General features: G+C 45.4%; 1 long non-coding RNA gene across 3 annotated transcripts; it reads left to right on the forward strand.

Annotated features, from left to right (window-relative positions):
* Positions 1-591: 591 nt before the first annotated feature.
* LOC117839197 (uncharacterized) lies at positions 592-3,837 on the forward strand. 3 transcript variants are annotated; one of them, XR_004636806.2, is made up of 3 exons: positions 671-940; positions 1,030-1,138; positions 1,401-3,837. It is a non-coding gene; the product is annotated as an uncharacterized lncRNA (long non-coding RNA). The 3 variants fall into 3 exon arrangements; XR_004636805.2 differs by having other exon boundaries at positions 592-940; positions 1,030-3,837; XR_004636808.2 differs by having other exon boundaries at positions 592-940; positions 1,051-3,837.
* The last annotated feature ends 18,613 nt before the right edge of the window (positions 3,838-22,450 follow it).

The following is a 22,450-nucleotide window of genomic DNA, read 5'->3' on the forward strand; positions in this document are numbered from 1 at the left end:
TAACTCACTGCAGGGGATGGCGCACACGGCATCCACCGGCAGGGGACGGCGCACACGGCATCCACCGGCAGGGGAGGGCGCACACGGCATCCATCGGCAGCCAGGGGTGGGGGCGGGCGGCCACTGGCGGGCGCCTAGGGGTGCGGCGGCCTGGAGGGCAGCGCGCGTGGAGGGCAGCGGCGGCGACGGGCGGCGGCGTTGGAGGAGCAAGATAGCAGGAAAAGTTAGAATGAAGAAGCAAAAAAAGAAAGGGATGGAGCTCCTGTGGTAGCAGGCTTGGCGCCAAGCTAGCTGGCGCCAAGCTAGCTGGCGCCAAGCTTTGGCGCCAAGGCTTCGCCATGTAAGCCATCAGCAACTCGCCATGTAAGATCTAGGGGCTGGACCTTGGCGCCATGGAGGCTGACGCCAAGACGTGTTAGCTTGACGCCAGCCATTCTAGCACCAAGCTGTGGGTCTATTTTTTTATTAGTTCCGTCGGGACGTATTTATAAAAAAATATCGTGAAAAGGGTTAAAATAAAAAAAAGTCGGCGCGAGTGGATTTCCCACCGGTACCGGCTGGGGCAGGCAAGTTTCTAACCGTTGATGGTGCTCCAATAATCGTGCGGCGTGATGTGAGGAGAGAAGTTGGTCCCACCAACTTTTACCGCAGGGCCCAGCTGGTGAGCTCCTGAGGCTGCATCGCCAGGCACAGCCAAAGGGACCAGGCACGCCGCGAGGATTGCTGCCCCTCCCTCTTCTCCTCCATGCCGCTGCCCCCGCATTTGTGAAGATCTCGCATCTCTCGCTCACTCTATGTCAGCCATGGAGGGTGGGCATGTTGGTACATCCAAGATGAACGGAGCTTGCGCCTTCAATCAATACCGGAAAGAAGAGATGATACCAGCACCGCAGAAGATGAACTACGGGGAAGATCCATCTTGGTGTCGTCAATGGCAAAGGTACCGATCTCAAATCTATTGCACAATCCACTACGGATTTTTTGTGTCCTTTTTTGTCTCCCACGGTGAAGTTGCTGCTGTCGATCTAGACTCAAGCATATATGCCCTAGGGTTTTGGCGCAAGAAAGTATCTGTACCCGGGGCTACCTAGCCGATTCGACAACGCTACCACGTCTGAGAAAGTGGTACCAGAAGAAGGTACATTTGGGGCGCCATCCAATGCCCATTCTCTTGCTTCTTTTGTTTCTTCTTCTTTTTTTTCGTTGGCTATTGTTCTTGCTGAGCATGGGATTTTAGATTTTTAGATCTCTGATAACATGTTTAATCCCAACTGGGCATTGTGAGCACAGGGAATGGGCAAGGAAAACAACAATCTTCTCAGTATTCTTTTTGTTCATTAGGACATACATTTTTTCCCCTTTAGTGGTTCCACTCCCCATCTTATCCATGTTTCTTGCAGGTTCGCATGGAGATGGATTTTTTTTTTTGAAAAGAAGATCTTGGTATGAATATCAAAAGGCATTCAGTTGCATAACTCTCAAACCAAATGCTAGTCATTTTAGGTTTAATTTTATAAATGTTGGTTCATGACATGGTCCTGTAATTGTTACACAATTAGCAATCATTTATACAAAATAAAACACACCTATAGATAATTTGTTATTCTACATTTTTTTCCTGTTGGTTTTTCTTATGTTTTTTGCAATGTTCAATGGTCAGTACCATGATGTAGTACCATTTTTGTGCTATTATATCACCACGGATACTCACAGTAAACAATCCATATGAAAAACCAAGCTATGTTCCGAATTATTCTCATTCACTAAACAAAGAAGCACAACAGCGAAACTGAGCTATAATGGAGTAGTATACTAACCCTCACCAAATACACTTAATTATTGTCTCTACATCTCTCTCATCTGAACCACCTGGGTGTTCTAATTTTATTACAAGATGATATACATCCATTGTGTGTCTGCTTTAGCATTTTCATTGCGTATACCAAATTCTTTTGTTCTTTTATAATGTGTGGACTGATTTTTGTTTGGGTACCATTTTGATCTCCTTCAGGTTTTGTCCATGTATGAAAAAAAAGGCCCTGGGCTTATAAAAAGAAGATGCATATGCATAGATGTTTCTCCATTTCAATAAAATTTCTTCTTGTAACCCTGAGATCCCCAAATTTGCGCATCATCTTGAAACAAGTTTTTTCATTTCATAAATTTGAGCTACTAGGTTTTCTTATATTTTTCAAATAACCTTTTCTACTTGCGGATATTCATTGAAATGTTTCTAGCTATAAGCTGTTGAAAACCCCAAGGAAGTTTATAAAAATCATGTAGAAACAAATCATGGTAACAGCATGTGGAAAAAACATGGTGTGCACAATCCAGTACTTGCTTTCTTCATTTTGAAAAATTATTCTTGTGACATGTTTCCAATATGTGCATGCTGCAAAAAGTCAAAGTAATTTGTGACTTAATCTAACCATGTTAGAGTATTATCTTTTTACAATTATGTAAATGTACTACTTCAACCTCAATTTGGTTACATACAATTAGGTGCTGCTTCTTAACTTTTACATATCTATACTTATTGTTGTTTGTTGTACGTGGCAACAAACTGTTTATTGTAGCAAAATTTTATTCAACAATCTGGTATCCATTTGAATGAACCTTCCTGTACCACTTGTTACCATTTGGATTGTTTGAGTTAGCAAGTTTTAACCAGTTTGCCCTATTAATGTAAGATCACAATATTTTTGTTCTATTATTGCCTTTTTCATCATGAAACACCATCCAAGTCGTTCATTGTCTTCAATTAGAACCATGTCTTCATGCAGTTTTGGTTATATAAGCTCATACCTCAATGAACTTAACTACCAAAATATGCTAGGTTTGCACATGGTGGACAGTTACTTGCCTGTTGCAATCGTACATATGGCGTATAGTCCTTCAAGTATGTAAGGTTTTTATGGAACTTCTTTCTGTTAACTCAAAGGAAACCATGCGTCGTTGATTTTCCCTAACCTTAGAAAGTTGAAAAATATATACACAATGCATGCAATTCAGAATGTTGTGGCAGACGCTACCTGTAAATTGCATCATTTTCTGGTTCTAGTTCATTAGTTCATATGTGCTAGTGTACACACCATTTTGAATGAAAATGCCCTAATCTGGTTCAAAAGTGTGATGGTACAAAGTGGCAAGCTATATACTAAAGCACACTGAAAGCAACAGTTATTTTTGAACAGGCTATTTGCTCATGCTAAATAATATGTAAACAAGTGTCCAGCGCTAAGCTATATGCTAAATGACACATTTTTTTTTACTTCAAACATTGATGAAAGAAAAGGTCAAGCATGCAACTGGTGGCACTTGCACTCTTGTATTTCGTCAAACAATAACAGGCACTGGATGACACCATTTCCTTCTGAGTCGTATCAATTTCTATCCTTTTTTTTGTTTTATGCTTTTTGTTCTCCATACAAATAGATTTGAACCGACATGACTTATTACTGGATGTTACAGATGCATTTTCAGGGTGGAATATGGACTGCAGACTGTGATTGCATTAATGGATTTTAATGACATGATGGTAAATGGATTTTAATGACATTTTGGTGGCACAGATTCAAGAACTCTTTCATTTTGGTGGCATAGATTCTGAGGACCAACATATTTGGAAAGTCCAGGTCTGATGTGTGCAGATCACATTGTAGGCTTGTAGCTCTTCTGTCAACCTCCAGTCTCAAATTTTTACATCTGATATGTACGGATCATATTGTATGCTCGTCTCTCTAGTTTGGATCTGGTACGTGCATGAATGATTCAAAAACAGTCCATTTATTTGGGACATACCCGCATGAATGATTCAAAAACAGTCCATTATATTTATTTGGGACGTGGGTATACGTATGTGCATGAATGATTCAAAAACAGTCCATTTATTTGGTTTGAGAACGTGTTGAAATACTGGGTTGGTGCCAGAAAAGATGTGAGAATATATGAAAATATTTGAATATTATGAAGTTCAAACAAAAATGAAGCATTGTCGAGATATTGGATTGTTATTAAAAGTATGTGGAAAAAGAACGAACCATATATATGAGATGTGAATATAAGAAAAGAGGATGGCTTATTGCCAGCTGCTCGGCAATACAGTATTATGTAGAATAAACTTGAGATGTGGTTCTGGTTGGGTGCGAGAATATGCTTGGTGTGGTGCGTGAGGCAGGATAGAAATCCATCAAGCGAGGCACACACGATGACAGGACAGGAGAGCGGGCAGGGCATCCAAACATTAAAAAATGACGGTAAGAAAGTTCCCTGCCCGGACCGGTGCCGGTGGGGAAACTATTCCCCATATCGCGAGCTGCCGGAGATCGTCATGGCCGTGCCGAATGGCGAGGCTCCGTAAAAAGTTTATATCTTTTTATGTTTCTTTTGCCAGGGCGGTCGTCACAAGATCAATCTTTCAGAAGAAAGTAGAGAAAGCAGAACAATGGGCTGCCGTGGCAAGAAAGCAGATCAAACACATGTCTTTCCCTGCAAGGTCAGAGGGATGTCAGTGTACACAAGATTAGCATATAGCTTAGTTTAATGGCAATGCAGAACAATGGTGCGGGCACTAACAAGATGAAAGCAGCAGCAGTGTAGATGCAAAATAGCAATGCCTGTGGTGGTGTTGGCCGCTTTTGTGGCAGTCCTCGCGGTGACACGCTACGGCGACCTCGCCGTGTGCCGTCGCTTTACTGGTTCCCAGCTGTGACAAACGCGCCAACGGCACGCGATGGATCGACGGAACTGGTGATTGCTCGCGACGGGATTGGCGCGTTAGGTCGGCCGGGCGGACGGACGGGCCAACGGCCTCGCCGGGACAAGGATGAAGGAGCCCGCCCGCATCATTGCACCGGATCGGCCATGTGTGGGCGATGTCGCGTTGCGTCCGCCGATAAGACCGACCGGTGTGCGCGAGGACAAGCAGATGCCCCGCCACGGGTCAATGTCCACAGCGCGACGGGGGAGCTAGCGGAGGACGACGGCGAATTCAGCTCTGTGGTGTGGCAATGATAACAACATATTCCGATACATCTCCCTCCCTCCGGACCTGATGATTAGCACCAATTCTAGCTTTATTTACATCGCAAGATATCATCCGGTAATGATCAGGATGCCAATAAGAGCTGCTCGAATGAAACAAGACCAAGTTAAGAAGTGCCTTGGTTTATTTATGACGAGTGATTGATTGCAAAATTTGAGGCTTTACCGATTGAGGCATATGTCATATGTGCTTGATTATGTTAACGGCTAACCAGAGGTATCGTGTTGTGTGTGTTGTGGTATGTGTAAAATATATCTCTTGACTTATGATGTGCAGGTGTAGGATGCGACATGGCGGTCAACGGCATTGTCGGGGATAGATCCCTAATACCCGCAAGTAAGGAAGAAGACGGACTATTATTAGGATTCCTATGTAGTCCTACTAGAACTTATAACATGTAATCCTACTAGGACTCCTTGTAACCGACTAATAATCCCACACCCTGGAGCATATAAAGGAGGGCAGGGATTCCTGGATCGGAGATAGAGAACCACAACAAAGGATCAAATCCTAAGACCAAATAACACCCAAGCGCAGGGCGCAATATACAACACCTCAAACAGGACGTAGGGTATTACGCTACTCTGGCGATCCAAACTTGTATAAATTCGTGTCTTGTGTCCTCGCTTTTATCTTCGAATTCCATGTTCGATGATCCCCCACCAACCAATCTATTATCTCGGGATACCCCTTGGTAGGTTGCCGGATATAAAACACCGACATCTAGCGCGTTAGGTAGGGGTGATCGTCGAGATCACCGGGCGAGCTTGAAGGACCTCATCAAGATCAATCTACTCTACAAGACAAGAATGTTGTTCTCCGATCCGATCGACGACTTAGTGTGCAACAGTGTCGGAGTTCGAGGTGAAGTCGCTGGACAGGCTAATTCTGAGGTAGCATTTGTTCTCGTCAAATTGAAATTCGAAACGGTGTGCGGAATGGAGCAATTCACCTACCGCTGATCGTCTCCAAGCATCAAGATCGAGATGGAATAGAATTGGATGATATCAAGACGGAATCCTACAGGGAATTGATTTGCTTAGTCGAGTTCAGAGCGAAGACTAGCTTTGTTGATCGTAGACAAAAAGGCACGCCAAGCATCAAAATAAAGAAACAGCTGCCGCTGATCCCTCTGGCGCTGGAAATCAATGGTGCATTCAGCTATGTGCATACAAAAAAGCTACCAGAAGGACTTCACCTTGCGTGGCAACGCCAACAAATCTCCGATGATGCAATCAACTACTTCCGCAAGAGCAAGACGTCTATGCCGGCTCACTAATGATTACTTCAACTACTCGTCTTGACTAGAAAACTAGTCGAGGGTGGACCTCATACCGTCGACAACTAGTTGGAATCAACTCCGACTAGTCGGCTTCATCAATAACCGTCGCGGCTTCATCGACAATCATCCATGAATCAAGCTAAGTCACTTTTGTAGTAATTATTTTCTCTGACTTATTTTCAGCATGATTGGCCAATGCACCGAGTACTTATTTGTATACGCCTCTCGACGATAATTACCCTCTAGAGCTACACTTCGCTGACTATTCTTGGGGCATGTTGACCAACAACTATGGACTTGGTACACCGAATTACGGACGCTATCGCCACGGGTTTGGTGCGCTGAGTTCTGGAAGCTCCGCCACATGCTTGGTACACTGAATTAGGAGGCTCTGCCATGAAGTTTGGTGTACTGAGTGCTGGGGGCTCGCAGCGGTAACATACGCTCTAAGGAGGCACAAATCCTATGCGCGGTAACATACGCTCTCCTCACTAAAAAAGCAGAAAAGTCTCAACGACTACTTTACGCGCAATCGCGCAGCCTTTTTGTCACAATACTGACTACTTATTTTAAATGTCTTCTCTTAGTGGTCACTAATATCCTCGAGCAGAACACGCCTTAATTCATGAAAGCCGTAGATCTTCTATCATGCCTAAATGTTAGGACACGAGATAAAGATCTCCGTAGCAGCAGTGCCAGTACGCGTACACGAGACAAATATCTCACACGCAGTGGTATTGGCTAAATAGGGACTGAGAGCCTAAACGTAATAGGCTAATTAATTGAAAAAAATATGGTCGAAACAAGAGCATGACACACACCATTTACATTACATTCATCACTGAATAAATTTCAGTAGTTTCAATATTCTACAATATGCTACATAATGTTTGTATTTTTTTCAGCTCAAGCTTCGGCGACGACTCTCCAGGACACTCAGCATACCTCAAGTGGCTCAGCTAGTTCTCAAACTTGGGGGCTAAGCGCCAATTACTTCTCGGAATACCTCCAGTAGCTCCGCTAGCTCTCAAGCTCGGGGGCCTAAGCACCAAAAACTACTCGATGTGGCTCCTACAGCTCATCTGGCTCATAAGCTCAGGGGTTGGGCATCACAAAATGTAACATCCCTAAAATTCACCAAATTAAATTACTCGCTAAAAATCATTTTTAAAATCTTTTCACCGCTTGAGCTCCCAAATCCTGTCTTCCCGACGATTTCACCATCCTGGCACCAAAGCCGACCACCGTCCATTCTTTTTTTCTTTTCCTCTCCGCGCGACACGCCGCGTGCTGGTCGGAAGACTGCCGCGCTCGTGCCCGCAACCGCTTCCGCAATCCCCGCTATCTCCCTCCCTCTCTCTTTAACTTTTCACACAATCTAATTCTACCTTTTCCTTTTTACTCCATCTCCTTTTATTTTTCTCCTTTCTTTTTCCTGTTCTCTTTCTCTCTCCTTTCTTCTTTCTGTCCCTCCCTTCCTTTTTCCTCTCCTCCTTCCTTCCCTAGCCGTGCACGCCAACCTCCTGCCCGGCCCAGCGCATCGCACCACTGCATGCTCGCGCCCAGCCCCACCACACCACCATGCGCCAGCACACCTGCGCGCGCCCCCGCCCCAGCCTGCGCACGCCCTCACCCTCCCACGCTTGGCCCACACCCGCGCTGCACGCCATGCCCCGCTCATGCTCGCCGCACGCGCACGCCACCGCATGCCTGCCAACGCACCGTTCGCCGCGCCGCACGTCGATGAGCACAACACCGCACTATCCCGAGCATGCCTTGCCGTGCCACTCCCATGCCTTGCCGTGCCACTCCCATGCCGGCCCCACACCTGCGCATCCTGGCGCATAGTGCCGCCTTGTGCACCGCCTGCTGCCGCCATGTGCACCGCCTGGCCCCCGTCTCCTCCGACCTATAAAAGGCCCTCCACTCTATCACCGTGCCCTAGCCATCTCCCCCTGCCTCCCTCGACCCAGCGCCACCACCAGACCGTCGCCGCCAGGGCACCACCGCCACCACCGCTAGCTCCCTCCTGCCGTCCCACCTCCCATCACCGCTGCCCAAGGATAAAGGGTAAAATGGGACCCCCAAGAGCAAAGTGGCAGGGGAGAGGGAGGGGCTAAATTGAAAAGGGCCAAATCCCCTTTCTTCCCCCTTTCTTCTCTGTTCTGAAGGGCAAGAAAGGGGATTTGGCCCTTTTCAATTTAGCCCCTGGAATTTTCCCCCTTCTTTTTCCTTTTCACTAGGAGCCCCTCCCTCTCCAAAGAGTTCTTGCAAGAAGGTCCCTGGACCCTCTAAAACCAGCCCCTAAGCACCTTCTCACCGACATTTTATGTGCCCTCCTATGCACCCCAAATTCGACCACGTTATTCTCAAACATATCTCCACCGAGTCATCTATCAATCCCCTGAAAATACTCTTCCTTCCTCTATTCTTGGTTCTTGCCGATGTACTAGGGCTGTGAAGGGCGGACACGAGTAGGCTTGGACCAAGGGATCCGAGGAGTCCGGGCAGAGTCATAGGCGATCCACATGGTGCACAGAAGAGCAAGAGTACACTGGGATGAAGACGACATTGGTTGAGTCAAGTAGGATGGAGGTGATTTGAGTAGGCGGTCTAGTATCGAGAGCGAAAGACTTGGAGGCGTCGAAGGCTTGGCGGAGGCCGGACACACGTCGATATCGGTGAGTCACGTCGTGTGCGGCGTGCAAGAGGGTTTGACTAGTTTGACCTTAAAACTGGGGGTGAGTCATGCCTTGCGGGGTGTGCAAGAGGGTTTAACCGGTTTGGCCTCAAAACCGGGGGTGAGTCACGCCTGCGGCGTGTGCAAGATGGTTTGACCGGTTTGGCCTCAAAACCAGGGGGTGAGTCCAGTGCGGCCGGACAGCGTCGAGTCGGAGGACATGTCGCACCATCGCAAAACTTGCGCCGAGATGAAGTGGAGTCGTGAAGGCGTCAGGTCCGTTCGATGTACCGATAAAAAGTTAGACAATTTTACCCCTGTATGGTATTTGAGTTGTATGCTTCATGTAAGGGTATTCTGCTTATTTTTTGGATGCATATAGATATATGAGAGTGGGCTGTTGGGGCAGCTACAGATCTCAGGATTCTCTTTGGTGGTGGGCTTCTCATTTTGTTTGTGAGAGCCTTTGGGTGAGAGTGAGGGAGAGAGGTAAGGGATTTTTGATTTGATCTTTTTGCCATCCTAGCTTTGATTGTTCTTAGGAGTGACTTGTAACCGAACATGGTGGAGTAATCCAAAGATCAATTTCGTACCATCTTGTTCCATCCTCTTTGAATCTGAGAATTATTTTTTTCAGTATTTTTGGAGATATTTTTGGGGATTTTTGATTCTTCGCGTTTGGCTGCGAAATCCATGAGATTTGTTGGGGGCTTTTGTTGGTAGGACCCTTGTGAGCAACATTGACCTCCTCCAATCCCTCTCAGATTTGGCTCCATTTGGTTTTTCCCAAAACTCTTGCTCTCTTGTGATCTTGGCCAAGCATATGAAATTCATGGTGAAGTATTGATCTTCTTGGATAGATCTTTTGGACAAAGATTCACCATGTATATGTGAAGGTACAACTGAAGTTTTGTTCGTTTTGAACCCCGTCTGACTCAATTTCAAGTTTGATTTCATGGAGTTTTTCTTGAGCTCTTTGTGCTCCTCTCTAAATCCTTTGAACCTGGTGACCAATTCTTGGGCTTTTTTTAGTGATCCTTTGGGAATAGCCTTGGTATATTGTTGTGAGCCTACGATTCAAATTTTATGATTTTTGGAGGTCGTTTGATCAAGTTTTGGATTTTTCCAACTTCTTCACGCACGCTGTTTTTTGAGTTGTGGCAATTCCCGAGATTTTTACGTATTCTCTGGAGAATTTTCCAAAAGCTCCGTAGGTGTTGATTCTCCGGAGATTTGTGCGGATTCTTCGGAAGTTGCGGATTCTCCGGAGATTTTTGTGGAGTTTCCGTACTTTTGTGTTGGATTTCGAATCTCTTCTTCCGACACTTGCTTGGGCTCATTCTTGCTTCCGTTAGTCTCTAAATTGGTTCCTAGCACTATTCCCAGATCCATTAGCTCTTGCATAGCTAAAGAGATTTGATATTGCTAGAAGAGAAGTTTGTGGATTGGTTTGGGATTTTTAAGTTGAGGTTCTTTGAAAAATTTGAATTAGCTCCCATTCACCCCCCCCCCCTCAGTTGCCTATTCCGATCCTTCAGTTGGTATCAGAGCTTGGTTAAGGATCACACCATCTTAATCGGCTTTGTGATCCACGCGGCGACAAGGTAAAGGGCGCTTTTTCTTGCGGATTTGGTTTTAGTGATTTAAGCTTGCTTTCGACTAATCCTAACTGGTGCTTTGAGCTATGGCACCAAGTTCTTGTTCTATTGGTTGTTTATCCTTATGTGGTGCGATCGCATCCAAGGATGACTAGAAGTGGAGAAAGAAGTGTGATAAGCTGAACAAGGATGATGGAGCGATGGTGTTAATGCATCTTTTGCTAGAAGAGATGCCTCAAGAAGATGATCTTCGATACAACCTTCACAAGATGAGTAGAGGTAAACTCTCCCAAGGTATGATCGGTTTGATCACTCGCATTTATGCTCATGGCGAGACGATTGCTGAGCTTAAGAAAGATTTGGACATGTCTAGACTTGATAATGTGAATACTTCAACTTCATGCAAGTCTAGCTTACCTTTATCATGCAAATCTTGTGATGTTTTGCGCATTGAAAATAAGAAACTAAAAACAGATGTTTTTCTTAATGACAAGCAACTTGAGTCTCATAGAAGATTAATTGATGATCTCTCAATTGATACTAATGAATTGAACTATTCTCTTGATTGCTTGAAATCTGAAAATGAAATGTTGAAATGCAATGCCTCTATGCCATGTAAATCATGTGTTGTTTTGAACAATGATCTTGATAAGGCTAGAAATGAAATTGCTTTGTTGAAGGCAAATACGTCTTTACCATGTGTTTCTTGTACGTCTTTGCTTGCTGAAATTATCTAATTAAAATTGACTCACTCCACATGTGTAGATCAACTTGAGCATGCTAGGGCTGAAATTTGTTAAATGAAGTCTATGCCTTGTAGCATGTGCTCTCTGATTTTTGACGATGATGCTTGCCTTAATTCTTGTGATAATCATGATATCGTGCTTGATGTGAATGATGATGTTTGTTCATGCGGTCTTATTTGCACATCATGCATTGAATTGGAAAGTGAAGTTTTAGCTTTAAAGAAAATGTGCGATGATATGAGCACCAAGTTGGTTGAGCACAATGAGATGAGTGCAAACTTTGAAAAGGAAATTGAACTCTTGCGTTGTGGCGGAACCGCCCAAATTAACCTGACTAAAATGCATTTAAGTCGCCTGACATGCGTTATTGCACTTTAAGCAAGTCAACTTGGTCGACCGTCGGATTTCCTCCGATAAACCACGTAAACAGGATCGAGAAGCATTGCTCACGCGAGGGTGAGTAGCACAGAGATTACAACATTCCATCATGACAGCATAGTTCCACAATTTATTACATCAGAGTTTTTGGAAATTCAACCGAAAATTTTGCATGGTTCGAGGTCAAATTAAAACTAGCGGAAGCTTAAACGTCAATACAAGACATCATGACGGAGCCGATCATGACATCAAAAATTCCTTCCCTCGCCGTCCGAGGAAGGATCCCACTCGACGGTCCAGCCTGAAGGAAGCTGGGTCGGCCAAGTGGTACCAACTCCCAAGCTACTGACATTACCTGAAAAAGATTAGCCACAACAAGGCTGAGCAACTAATACTCAGCAAGACTGACCCGTCAGAAGGACACGACCGAGGCTTAGACATGCAAGGCTTTCTGGCTCTGGGGTTTTCTTGCCAAAAACACCTAAAGTCAGTCCTTACTTTCAACATTTTAGCTCATGTTCTATGTTCTTTATCCTTTCTAGCTTTGCCACTTATACTAAACAAACATGGTTTCCAAGCAATTATTTGTCAACCATCAAGATTAAAATCATCATCATGTTCCATCTTTACTCAGTGCAGAATAGCGATCAAGTAGTCCCAAACTGTGAGAGGCAGACGAATCGATTCGAATTTATTAACCATGCATGGCAAACCTAATCTCACGACATCCGCGCACCACGAAGGGTCGCTTCATTTGTCAGCCGTCCCCATCGATCCCTTAGGCACGTGTCAGGGCCAACTTCCTTTGGCATGCAATGCTCCACAGTCCCGGCCTAATGCTGCACTGTGACCGCACTTGCACCCACATGATGCACCATGGGAACGACGTTCCAAGGACAGCCGGAAGGTATGCCACGCCCCAGTTCAATCAGGTACTAGGCTTCCCCATCCCATACTAGGTATGAGATTAGTACTTTCAAACAATTGATCACGAACGCCGACACGTTTCGACCTTAGTTCATTTTCATTTAGACAGACGGGGCAATCCACCAAGTATCCAACACCAGCCTGACCCCGTCCGTCGTCCTTATAGTTGCGACAAACTGAAACATTCAACTCCTATAACTCGCGAGTGACAGGAAATCACTCGACTTTTACCGAAACCTATTAAGCAATGCAATTACTCGGCCTTAGCAACTAGTATTCAAAAACAAGGTACTAAGTTATGCATCTAAGGTTCCATTACAACTCCTCGAAACGTAAATGCGCAATCAAGTAATCAATAAGTGGCATGAAAGTAAAACAGGGGATTCATGCACCGGGGCTTGCCTTCAGAAAAAGCTTGCGGGTCCTCGGGGTCTTGCGCTGGTTCGGGCTCTCCTTCGCCGGGATACAGCTGTTCCTCGGCGGGGTCTTCTTCCGGTGCTGGATAAAGCTCGTACGTCCCGTCGGCGAGATTCAACTCTACACGGAATGCAATGCAGGGGTTAAACATTTTAGATGTTTACTTCGACACACTCATGTTTTGACACGGACGCTTGTAGCAAAGCTACAGAGAAGGTGGGAGAGGTCAACTTCTGTTGGTGGAGAGCAGGATGAGAGGGTCGGATTGAGGAAAACTTAGGGTCTGACCCTCAGGTTTAAGGAAAAACCGTACCGAGGTCCTCAGACTCAACACAGAGGAATCCCCGAAAACATTTCACCGATACCCTCGGGTCAAGGAAAAAGAATTACAACCGAGCCCTCGGGCGAGGCAGAGAAAGGGTCGGCGAACTTGGCGGGGTCGGGCGAGGCGAACGGGAAAAGGTCGGGCGAGACGAAAGGAAAAGGGGTCGGGCGAACTGAAACAGAGGGTCGGGCGAAACGAAAAAGGACAGGGGTCGGGCGAGACGGAAAGATAGGGGTCGGACGAACCAAACGGACAAGGGTCAGGCGAGACGGAAAGACAGGGGTCGGACGAACCGAACGGACAAGGGTCGGGCGTGACGGAAAGACAGGGAGGTTAAGTAGCTTACCTCCAGGTCTACTGGTGAAGCCTTGGGGTCGAGCAGGAGCAGGCTGGGGCGGGAAGGTTGTACACACGAAGGCTTGGGTGGCGGCAAGACTTCGACGGTGGTCCAGCGGCGACGGTGTTTCTAGTGGACACAAGCAAGCTCTAGCACCGCGCGGAGGAGCGGGCGGCTGGTGTGTTGGAAGGAGCGGCTTGCGGGTGGCGGCGATGTCGTCGGAGTGTGGTGGTGGCGCAAGGGGTGAGCTCCACGGAAGCTTAGCGGCGGCGCGGGAAGGAAGCGGTGGCTCAGAGGAGAAGGCAGGACGCAGAGGAGAAAGCGGCGGCGCAGGTGCAGGCGGTGGCAAGAGATGGCCTTGCCGGTGAGGGGGTCTCCTTTTATAGGGCCGGGGTGGCGCGGAGGGTCGAGGCGGGGCTCCGGTGGGGAAGGGATAAGGCCGGGAGCGGCGAGTGCTCGGGCGAGGCGGCCATTGGCCGTCGACGCCATTGGGCAGAAGAGGCGGAGCTCCGGATGGTCTTCGGTGGTGTTTGGCCTTGGGCGGCGCGCGTTTGGGGCTTCCGGTTTGTCGGGCGGGCGAGGCGGAAAGGCTACCGCGGGGGTTGGGCGAGCGGGCGGAGACGCGGGACGTCGGGGACCTCTCAGCTTTCTCGGCGAACGGGCGGAACCGGGTTGGCGGAGCAGAGCCGTGGCAGGCGGGAAGGCGACTTGCGCTCGGCCGGCGATTGGCTGGCCCTGCGCTTGCTCCGTCCTGTCGCGGGTGCGGGTTGGGCGCCGTGGCTCTCGTCCGGTCGCTGTCGCGCTGGGGATAGGGCGACGGCAAGCTGCTGGTGGCCGGTGGCCACGCGGCGCGCGGCGCGCGAGCGAACATGCCCAAGCGCGCGGGCGTCGAGGCTCCCCTCGGGCAGCAAGCCAGACCAGCTTTGGAGCGATCCTTCTCCGAATCTTTCAACACAACACCCGACACTCCCTTAAACAAACTTGTTCAACTCTGGTAGCTCTTCAAACTTTGTTTAAGGTGTCGGTTCAGATTGTGAAAGGATTCAAAGATAAATCCGACCAAAGTTAGCCAAAAATCTGGAATTCCAGACTTAGGATTTCTAAGCATCCGGGGTGAGCTGACTGGTTTACCCCACTTTGACCGGGATTTTGAACAAGATCGGGTCCGATTTGGATCTAGGTCAGAGTAACAAAGCTGGAATACTCTTGAGGTACTACAACTTCTATTAAGGCTCTGACTCGAGTTCAGATAGGAAAACGGGAGATGAAAGCTTTGCGAAGATGGAGGAAACTCGAATTCCAGGACTTAAGAAATATTAGGGTCCTTTAGGAAGGTCGGCTTGGGTTGCTGTTTTGACTCCTTTCCACTCTGAATTAGACAAGGTGCTTTTAACAAAAGTTGTTGTAATCTAAAAGTTTTAAAACTCTTATTTGGGCAGAAACGTGAGTTTATATATAGAATTTCAAGCTTTAAAAACAAACTCCAAAAGAGAGCTTCTTAGGCTTAAAAAGGTTATTTCACTTCTTAACTTAGGGATTTCTCACTGGTTTAGAGTTAAAGCACTTAATTTAGGTAGAGTTGTTACATGCGTACCACATATGCTAAGTGCATTGAAAAGGAGATGGATAATTTGAGAAATGCTCCATGTTGTACTTGTGATCGCCTCAAATTTAAAAATGAGATTTTGACCACAAGATGCAAGAGTCTTTGTGCTAAGTCTTTTAATTCCCACAATTCTTGTAATTCCGATGTTGATATTTCCAAAATTGCTTCTTCTCAACCGGAGTTGGCTTCTTCTGTTGAGCGTGAGTCTTTGTACGGTAGTACTTGTGCTAGTGCTTTGGATAGCTCCTCTATAGCTACTCCTAAGTTTGTTGCTTCTTCCGGTACTGCCTAAGATAATTCAAATGGCAAGATTGTTTCTCGCATTTTTGGAACTCATACTCCCAAACCAAAATTTCATTGCACCTTTTGTAAGAAAGATTTGAGTTTTGCTTTCGTTGTGTCAAGCATGAGCGACGTGTGCATGCCAAAGCTTTTAGGAAGCCACGTAGCCTTTCCCATGGCACGTGTGATCCTAATGTGGGCACTAAGTCGAGTGGTGTTGTTGATACCTTTTGCTCTAAGTCCCAAGGAACTTCTCACTTGAATGAGAATGGTGATTTGTTCTCTCGAACCATGCCTCCAAATAGACCTTTGTACCATTGCTCTTATTGTGAGAAAGATGGGCATCAAGAGAGATTTTGCTATTGCCGTGCAAGACAAATGCAGCGAGCTCGTTCTTCTAGACCTTTGGTTGTTCATAGCCCTTCTCATGGCATGAACACTTGTGAGCCTAGTAAGAAGTCACATTGCATTGATGGGTTTTATGACTCCTTTTCTGGTGAGTTAGGTCATGCTTGTGGACATGATTCTAATTCTTCTTGTGTTGGTCCACAACATGGTTCTCATGGTGCTTGTGTTGGTTCTTCTCTTAAGACCTCGGAGGATCATTGCCTTTTTGCTAATGGTAGCACTCGTTCTTCCTCTCAAGTTGCTCCTTCGAGGCATGCTTCCAAGGGTGTTCCAAAATCTTCTCATTTGAACAAGCATTTGCATCATGCTAACCCACATGATAAGTTGAGTACATCTTTTACCCATGTGACCAAGTTTTGGATTCCCAAGTATATGCTTGCTAACCCTTTGGGATCCAAGACTCGGCCTTATTTGTCCCCTCATGTGTAGGTGCGGGGATGCGGGTGGACATGAGCTCGAAGGGACTTGATCTTTGCTTGAAGTGATCAAGATTTGATGGTTCTCCACACCGTTTGGATGGCCCTAAGAGGCTTTTGTACAGTGAGTTTTCCTTTCTTGTATATTACTCACTAGTGGACCTTTTGCATGTTTTATATTTGTATCATGCTGTGAATATACCATGGTAGGCTAGCCACCTTTTCAGGTTAGCATGTGTGATGTTCATGTATATCTTGTCATGCTAGCTTTGTAATATATCTTGGTGGATGATCCATATGAACATCGTGTCATGCTTTAACATAGGCTTCATATTGGGTATTGGCACGTTGTTCATTTGTATCATTTTAGCTTAGTATCTTGGTATGATCATCTGCACCTTGTTGACATGTTTGCTAGCTTAAACTTTTACTCATAAATGTGAAATCATGTTACAATACTTTAATTTCTCTTATTGGTATCATTATTGCATTGTATAGCATGAATTGAGCTTTATCTTGCTTTTGGGCTTGTCTTATATTTGGGTTGTATTTTGCTCCTTCATTTGGATTTTCTCATCCTTTTGATGGAAGTTGGAGCTTTTCTTTTGCCCCTTCTTTTTCTAGCTTTTCTTTTGCTAGGTGTGAGGGGGAGTTCAGCTTCATTCAAGGGGGAGTTTGTCCAAGGACTTGCTTTGGTTTTCAATATCCGCTTTTGATATTTAATTGGTATCGCATTTGATCTTTCAATTTGAGTTCATCTTCTTCAAGTGATATCAATTTTTGATCCTTCAATTGGTATCTTTTCTATGATACTTAATTGGGATCCTTGGCGGTTCTTTTTTTTGCCACGGAGCTTTTTCTAGATTGGTTTGACCCCTCATAAGCTTTCTTCATTTTGAGTTGAACCCCGTCTCTTTTAGCATTGCATTTGTATCATACTGCATCTTGTACACTTTGCACTAGATGAGCTTCCCATATATAACCTTAGAATTTCCTTATGCTATTTGTGAGCTAGTGCATTGGTTGGTGATTGTGTTAGCAATGTGCAGCATATGCTCTTGATGATATTGTCACATAACCATGTTGAGCTAAATGCTTTTCTGAATCAAATGTTAATCTTGAACAATGAATTCTGAAATGCTTATCACCCATGACTAGCTACCTGTTTATACATTGCTCTTGCTTGAATGCTAGCTCCATGTTTAGATTCTACCTAGAATTCATGTTCTTTTCAATTGGGTCTATGATTTAGGTATCATTGCAAATATTTAGCCCATGATGCATTCCTTGGAGAAGTATGGCTTCTTTGTACCGCAAAGGTACTTCATGTATACTTGTTTAATGTGAATGATGAAAAATGATGATAAGAAAAATTCAGTAATTCACCAATTTTTTGTGCTTGATGTTGATATTATTGCTTGCTTAGTTGTTACAAGATGTCTACTAAAAGTAGGCACTTGGTTTCAACAAGCTTTAAACATGACTTGTGATGCATATGTGGGTGTTTGCAATGATCTCTTGTTGAGAATGCATCTTCCTTATATGAGCTCTGATGGCCTAGTTTACTTCTTGCTTGAGTGGTTCATGACTAGGTGCTTGCTCATGTGGTGATACTTTTATAAACTGCAAAACTTGACAACTTGCTTCGTCTTTTGCTTATATCATAATATCCTCTTGATGGCAATGCAATTGCTCTTTATGATCTACCTGCTTGTGCATTATCTCACTTGTAGCCTTTGTAAGTGCTTTGTGATATATTTGAGAAGCTTGGTAGGTTGCACACCCCATGTACCATGCATTCTGTGCTCCCATGCGAATCTTGATGTTTGCATTTAAGGGGGAGTCTTACATTTAATGGGGAGTTTTGCATTTGAGGAGGAGCATGCATTCTTCTACTCTTGTGCATGCATTTCATTGTGGCATGTTTTCAGGGGGAGTACATGTGTTCAGGGGGAGCTTGTGAGTTTTGTGCTCTCTTTTGCTCTTTTGTCGGTTGTGTTGAGCCTTTACCTCTTCTTGAGGAACTGACATTTGGTTTGAGCTTTCGATCATCATATGATTGGTATTGAGCCATTTCTGCGTCTTCTTGAGGGATCATGTGTTTTTGATCTTCACATGATTGGTGTTGAGCCATTTGTGCTTTTTCTAAAGGAATCATGTGTTCTTTGTCTCGGTTGTGTCGAGCCGTTGCCTATGTCTTTGGAGATTGAGATTTTTCCAAGTCGATTTGGCCTTTGTGATGCTTCCCATGCCGAGTGACTTTGATCATAGCTTTTACATGGCTTTCGATCACTTGAATGGGAGGTTGCCTAATTGGTTTCACAACTTGGCTTTTGTGGTTCTTCTCATCTCAAGTGACTTTGATCTTAGTTTTTACTTGGCTTTTGATCACTTGGATGAGATTTTCAAGTTTTGCCTCTCAAACCATTTCTTTGTGCTTACATGTTGTCAACACATTCATTAAGGGAGAGATTGAGAAATCAAGTTGATACGAACCTTAATTTGATTGTGATGAGCGTTTGACAAATGTTGAAATACGTTTGAAGGTTTTTTAGATTCATGAAGCTCTTGCGTATTTTGCTTGACTCTTTGGTTGTGTTAAATCTTTGCCCTTTTCTTTGGGAACCAAGAGTTTTTTTGTTTGGAGCTTGCATGATCCATTCTCATATCAAGCGGCCTTGTGTTTGCTTTTACTTGGCTTTTGGGCACTTGAATGAGTTCTCTTTTACTTTCAAATCATCTTTTGTCAATGCACTTATCAAAGGGGAGATTGAGAGACCAAGTTGAGAAGTTTCTTGTTCTATTTATGATGAGTGATTAACTGTATGATTTGACGCTTTACCGGTTGAGTCCATATGCCATATGTGCTTGATTATGCTAACGGCTAACTGGAGGTATTGTGTTGTGTATGTTGTGTATGTTGTGTTGTGGTGTGGTGTGTGTAAAATATATCTTGTGTGTTGTGTCTCTTGGCTTGTGATGTGCAGGTGTAGGATGCGACATGGCGGTCGACGGCTTGAGGTGAAGGTCAAGCGAAAGGTTCATGCCGATGTACTAGAGCTGTGAAGGATGGATACGAGTAGGCTTGGACCGAGGGACCCGGGGAGTATGGGCGGAGTCATGGGCGATCCACATGGTGCACGGAAGATCAAGAGTATACTGGGATGAAGACAGCGTCGGTCCAGTCAAGCGGGACGGAGGTGAGTCAAGTAGGCAGCCCTGGATCGGGAGCGAAAGACTTGGAGGCGTCGAAGGCTTGGCGGAGGCCGGACACTCGTTGACATCGGTGAGTCACTTTGTGTGTGGCGTGCAAGAGGGTTTGACCATTTTAGCCTCAAAATTGGGGGTGAGTCACGCCTGCGGGGTGTGCAAGAGGGTTTGACCAGTTTGGCCTCAAAATCGGGGGGGGGGGGGGGGCGAGTCCGGTGCGGCCAGACAGCATCGAGAGGAGGATACGTGGCACCATTGCGAAAATTGCGTCGAGGCGAAACGGAGTCGTGAAGGCGCTGGGTCAGTTCGATGTACCGATAAAAAGTTGGACGGTTTTACCCCTATGGGGTATTTGAGTTGTATGCTTCATATATAAAAGTGGGCTACTGGGGCAGCTACAGATCTCAGGAGTTTCTTTGGTGGTGAGCTTCTCATTTTATTTGTGAAAGTCTTTGGGTGAGAGAGAGGGACAGAGATGAGGGATTTTTGGATTTTTGATTTGATCTTTTTGCCATCCTAGCTTTGATTGTTCTTAGGAGTAACTTGTAACCGAACATGGTGGAGTAATCCAAAGATCAATTTCGTACTATCTTGTTCCATCCTCTTTGAATCTGAGAATTATTTTTTTCAGTATTTTCGGAGATATTTTTGGGGATTTTTCATTCTTCGTGTTTGGCTGCGAAATCCGTGAGATTTGTTGGGGGCTTTTGTTGGTAGGACCCTTGTGAGCAACATTGAAGTGTTTCCCTCCTCCAATCCCTCTCAGATTTGGCTCCATTTGGTTTTCCCCAAAACTCTCTTTCTCTTGTGTTCTTGCCAAGTATACGAAATTCATGGTGAAGTCTTGATCTTCTTGGATATATCTTTTGGATAAAGATTCACCATGTATATGTGAAGCTACGGTTGAAGTTTCGTTCGTTTTAAACCCCGTTTGACTCAATTTCAAGTTTGAGTTCATGGAGTTTTTTTAGCTCTTTGTGCCCCTCTCCAAATACTTTGAATCTGGTAACCAATTCTTGGCCTTTTTGAAGTGAGCCTTTGGGAATAGCCTTGGTATTGTTCGCCTACGGTTCAAATTTCGTGATTTTTGGAGGTCGTTTTATCGAGTTTCAGATTCTTCACGCAGGCTGTTTTTGGAGTTGCGGAAATTCTGGAGATTTTTACGGATTCTCCGGAGAATTTTCCAGAAACTCCGTAGGTGCGGATTCTCCGGAGATTTTTTGCGGAGTTTTCGTACTTTTGTGTTGATTTTCGAATCTCTCATTTCGACACTTACTTGGGTTCATTCTTACTTCCGTTAGTTTCTAAATTGATTACTAGCATCATTTCTAGGTCAATTAGCTCTTACATAGCTAAAGGGACTTGATATTGTTAGAAGAGAGGTTTGTGGATTGGTTTGGGATTTAAACCGAGAGTTTTCGAAGAAATTTGAGTTGGCTCCCATTCACCCCTGCTCGTCCATCCCGATCCTTCACGAAGTTGCATTGTGACCAAAGTTCTCTTGACACAATCTGTTTCAAGCCCTTTTCGGTTCTATTATCCATCAGTGGCAGTAATGCCACTATGTTACCACGACCTGGAATTTTTGCATACTGGAGACGGGTGCATGCCAAGATATCCGGCGCGAGTTCCCTCAGGATTTGGCGATAGGGGCGTAGCTTCCACGTGATCCTGCCGTGGCAACAGTTTCCTAGTCCAGCTTCATAGGTAAGGGGGAATGCATTATTGCCTTCACCCCAAGGCCTATGCCTGACCAGATTAGAGGGAAAACAACACGGCTTCTCTCTCGTTATAATTGCTCTCGTCATGGATCGTTGCTGTTCCATGACGACACCATAGATTGTAGCACGCTTTTGGGGCGCTCTGTTGACGCGACACATCCTCCGTGACTCGTTATGGGGTCCCTTTGAACTCTTGTGCCCTACACCCCCTTGCCTTGCCAATGCCATCACAGGCAGGGGTGTTCAGTGTGTTCACTACACAGGTCGCGTGCTTGGTTGCTGTGCCAGCAGACAGGATAGCAGTAGTCGTGGTGGTAGAAAAACCATGCCATTTACCACCTCTTTTTCCTTCAGCTTGTTTGCATTGCACTCCATCACTAGTCCACTACACACTCTAAAGCATAGCCTCGATCTGAATGTAATGCCTAACCAACTGTACGCAAAGTGGCCTTGAGCATCATCTATAGGTCTATCATTTATGTAGATCTTGTGGTGGTTCATGCTTATCCTGTTATATGTCCACTATTGCCTAGGCGCCCGTACCGTCTGACGGCCGATAATGGAGACAAGGCGGCCATGAAATCCGCTAAAGGGACATCAGCGTTTGTTTGTTGACAGTCCTATTTGCCTGTAAAGATGGGAAAGTTGATCGAACATCACCATTGCATTGCATGCTCGCATCAATACAATAGTGCCGCGGCTGAATTGTATATCCTCTAGTTTTCTTCTTCTTTTTTGGAGCATCTAAAATAAACTTGGGTGGGCATGAATTTATTTTACTTGATTGGCCGCGAGGATTCGGTGGATCTGAAAGCATTGCAAGCATAGATGCAGCTGTGCATCCATGACAGGCTGCAGAGGACATTGTCGGGAGCGCGGCCCAGAGGAAAGATCGATCGATCACACTTCAAGTCCACTAGATTGAAAAAGATGGGGATCATTTTGGCCAGGAACAAAACAAAACAAAAATGATCATTATGCAGGCCAGGAGGGGCAGGGAGGCTTCCCTTCCTCCACTAGCTCTCGCTGTCGCCTCACACATGCTCGCTCTGAAGCTCTTGTCCCTCTTTATA

This window comes from Setaria viridis, chromosome 1 (assembly GCF_005286985.2).
Source record: "Setaria viridis chromosome 1, Setaria_viridis_v4.0, whole genome shotgun sequence".
Lineage (NCBI taxonomy): Eukaryota > Viridiplantae > Streptophyta > Magnoliopsida > Poales > Poaceae > Setaria > Setaria viridis.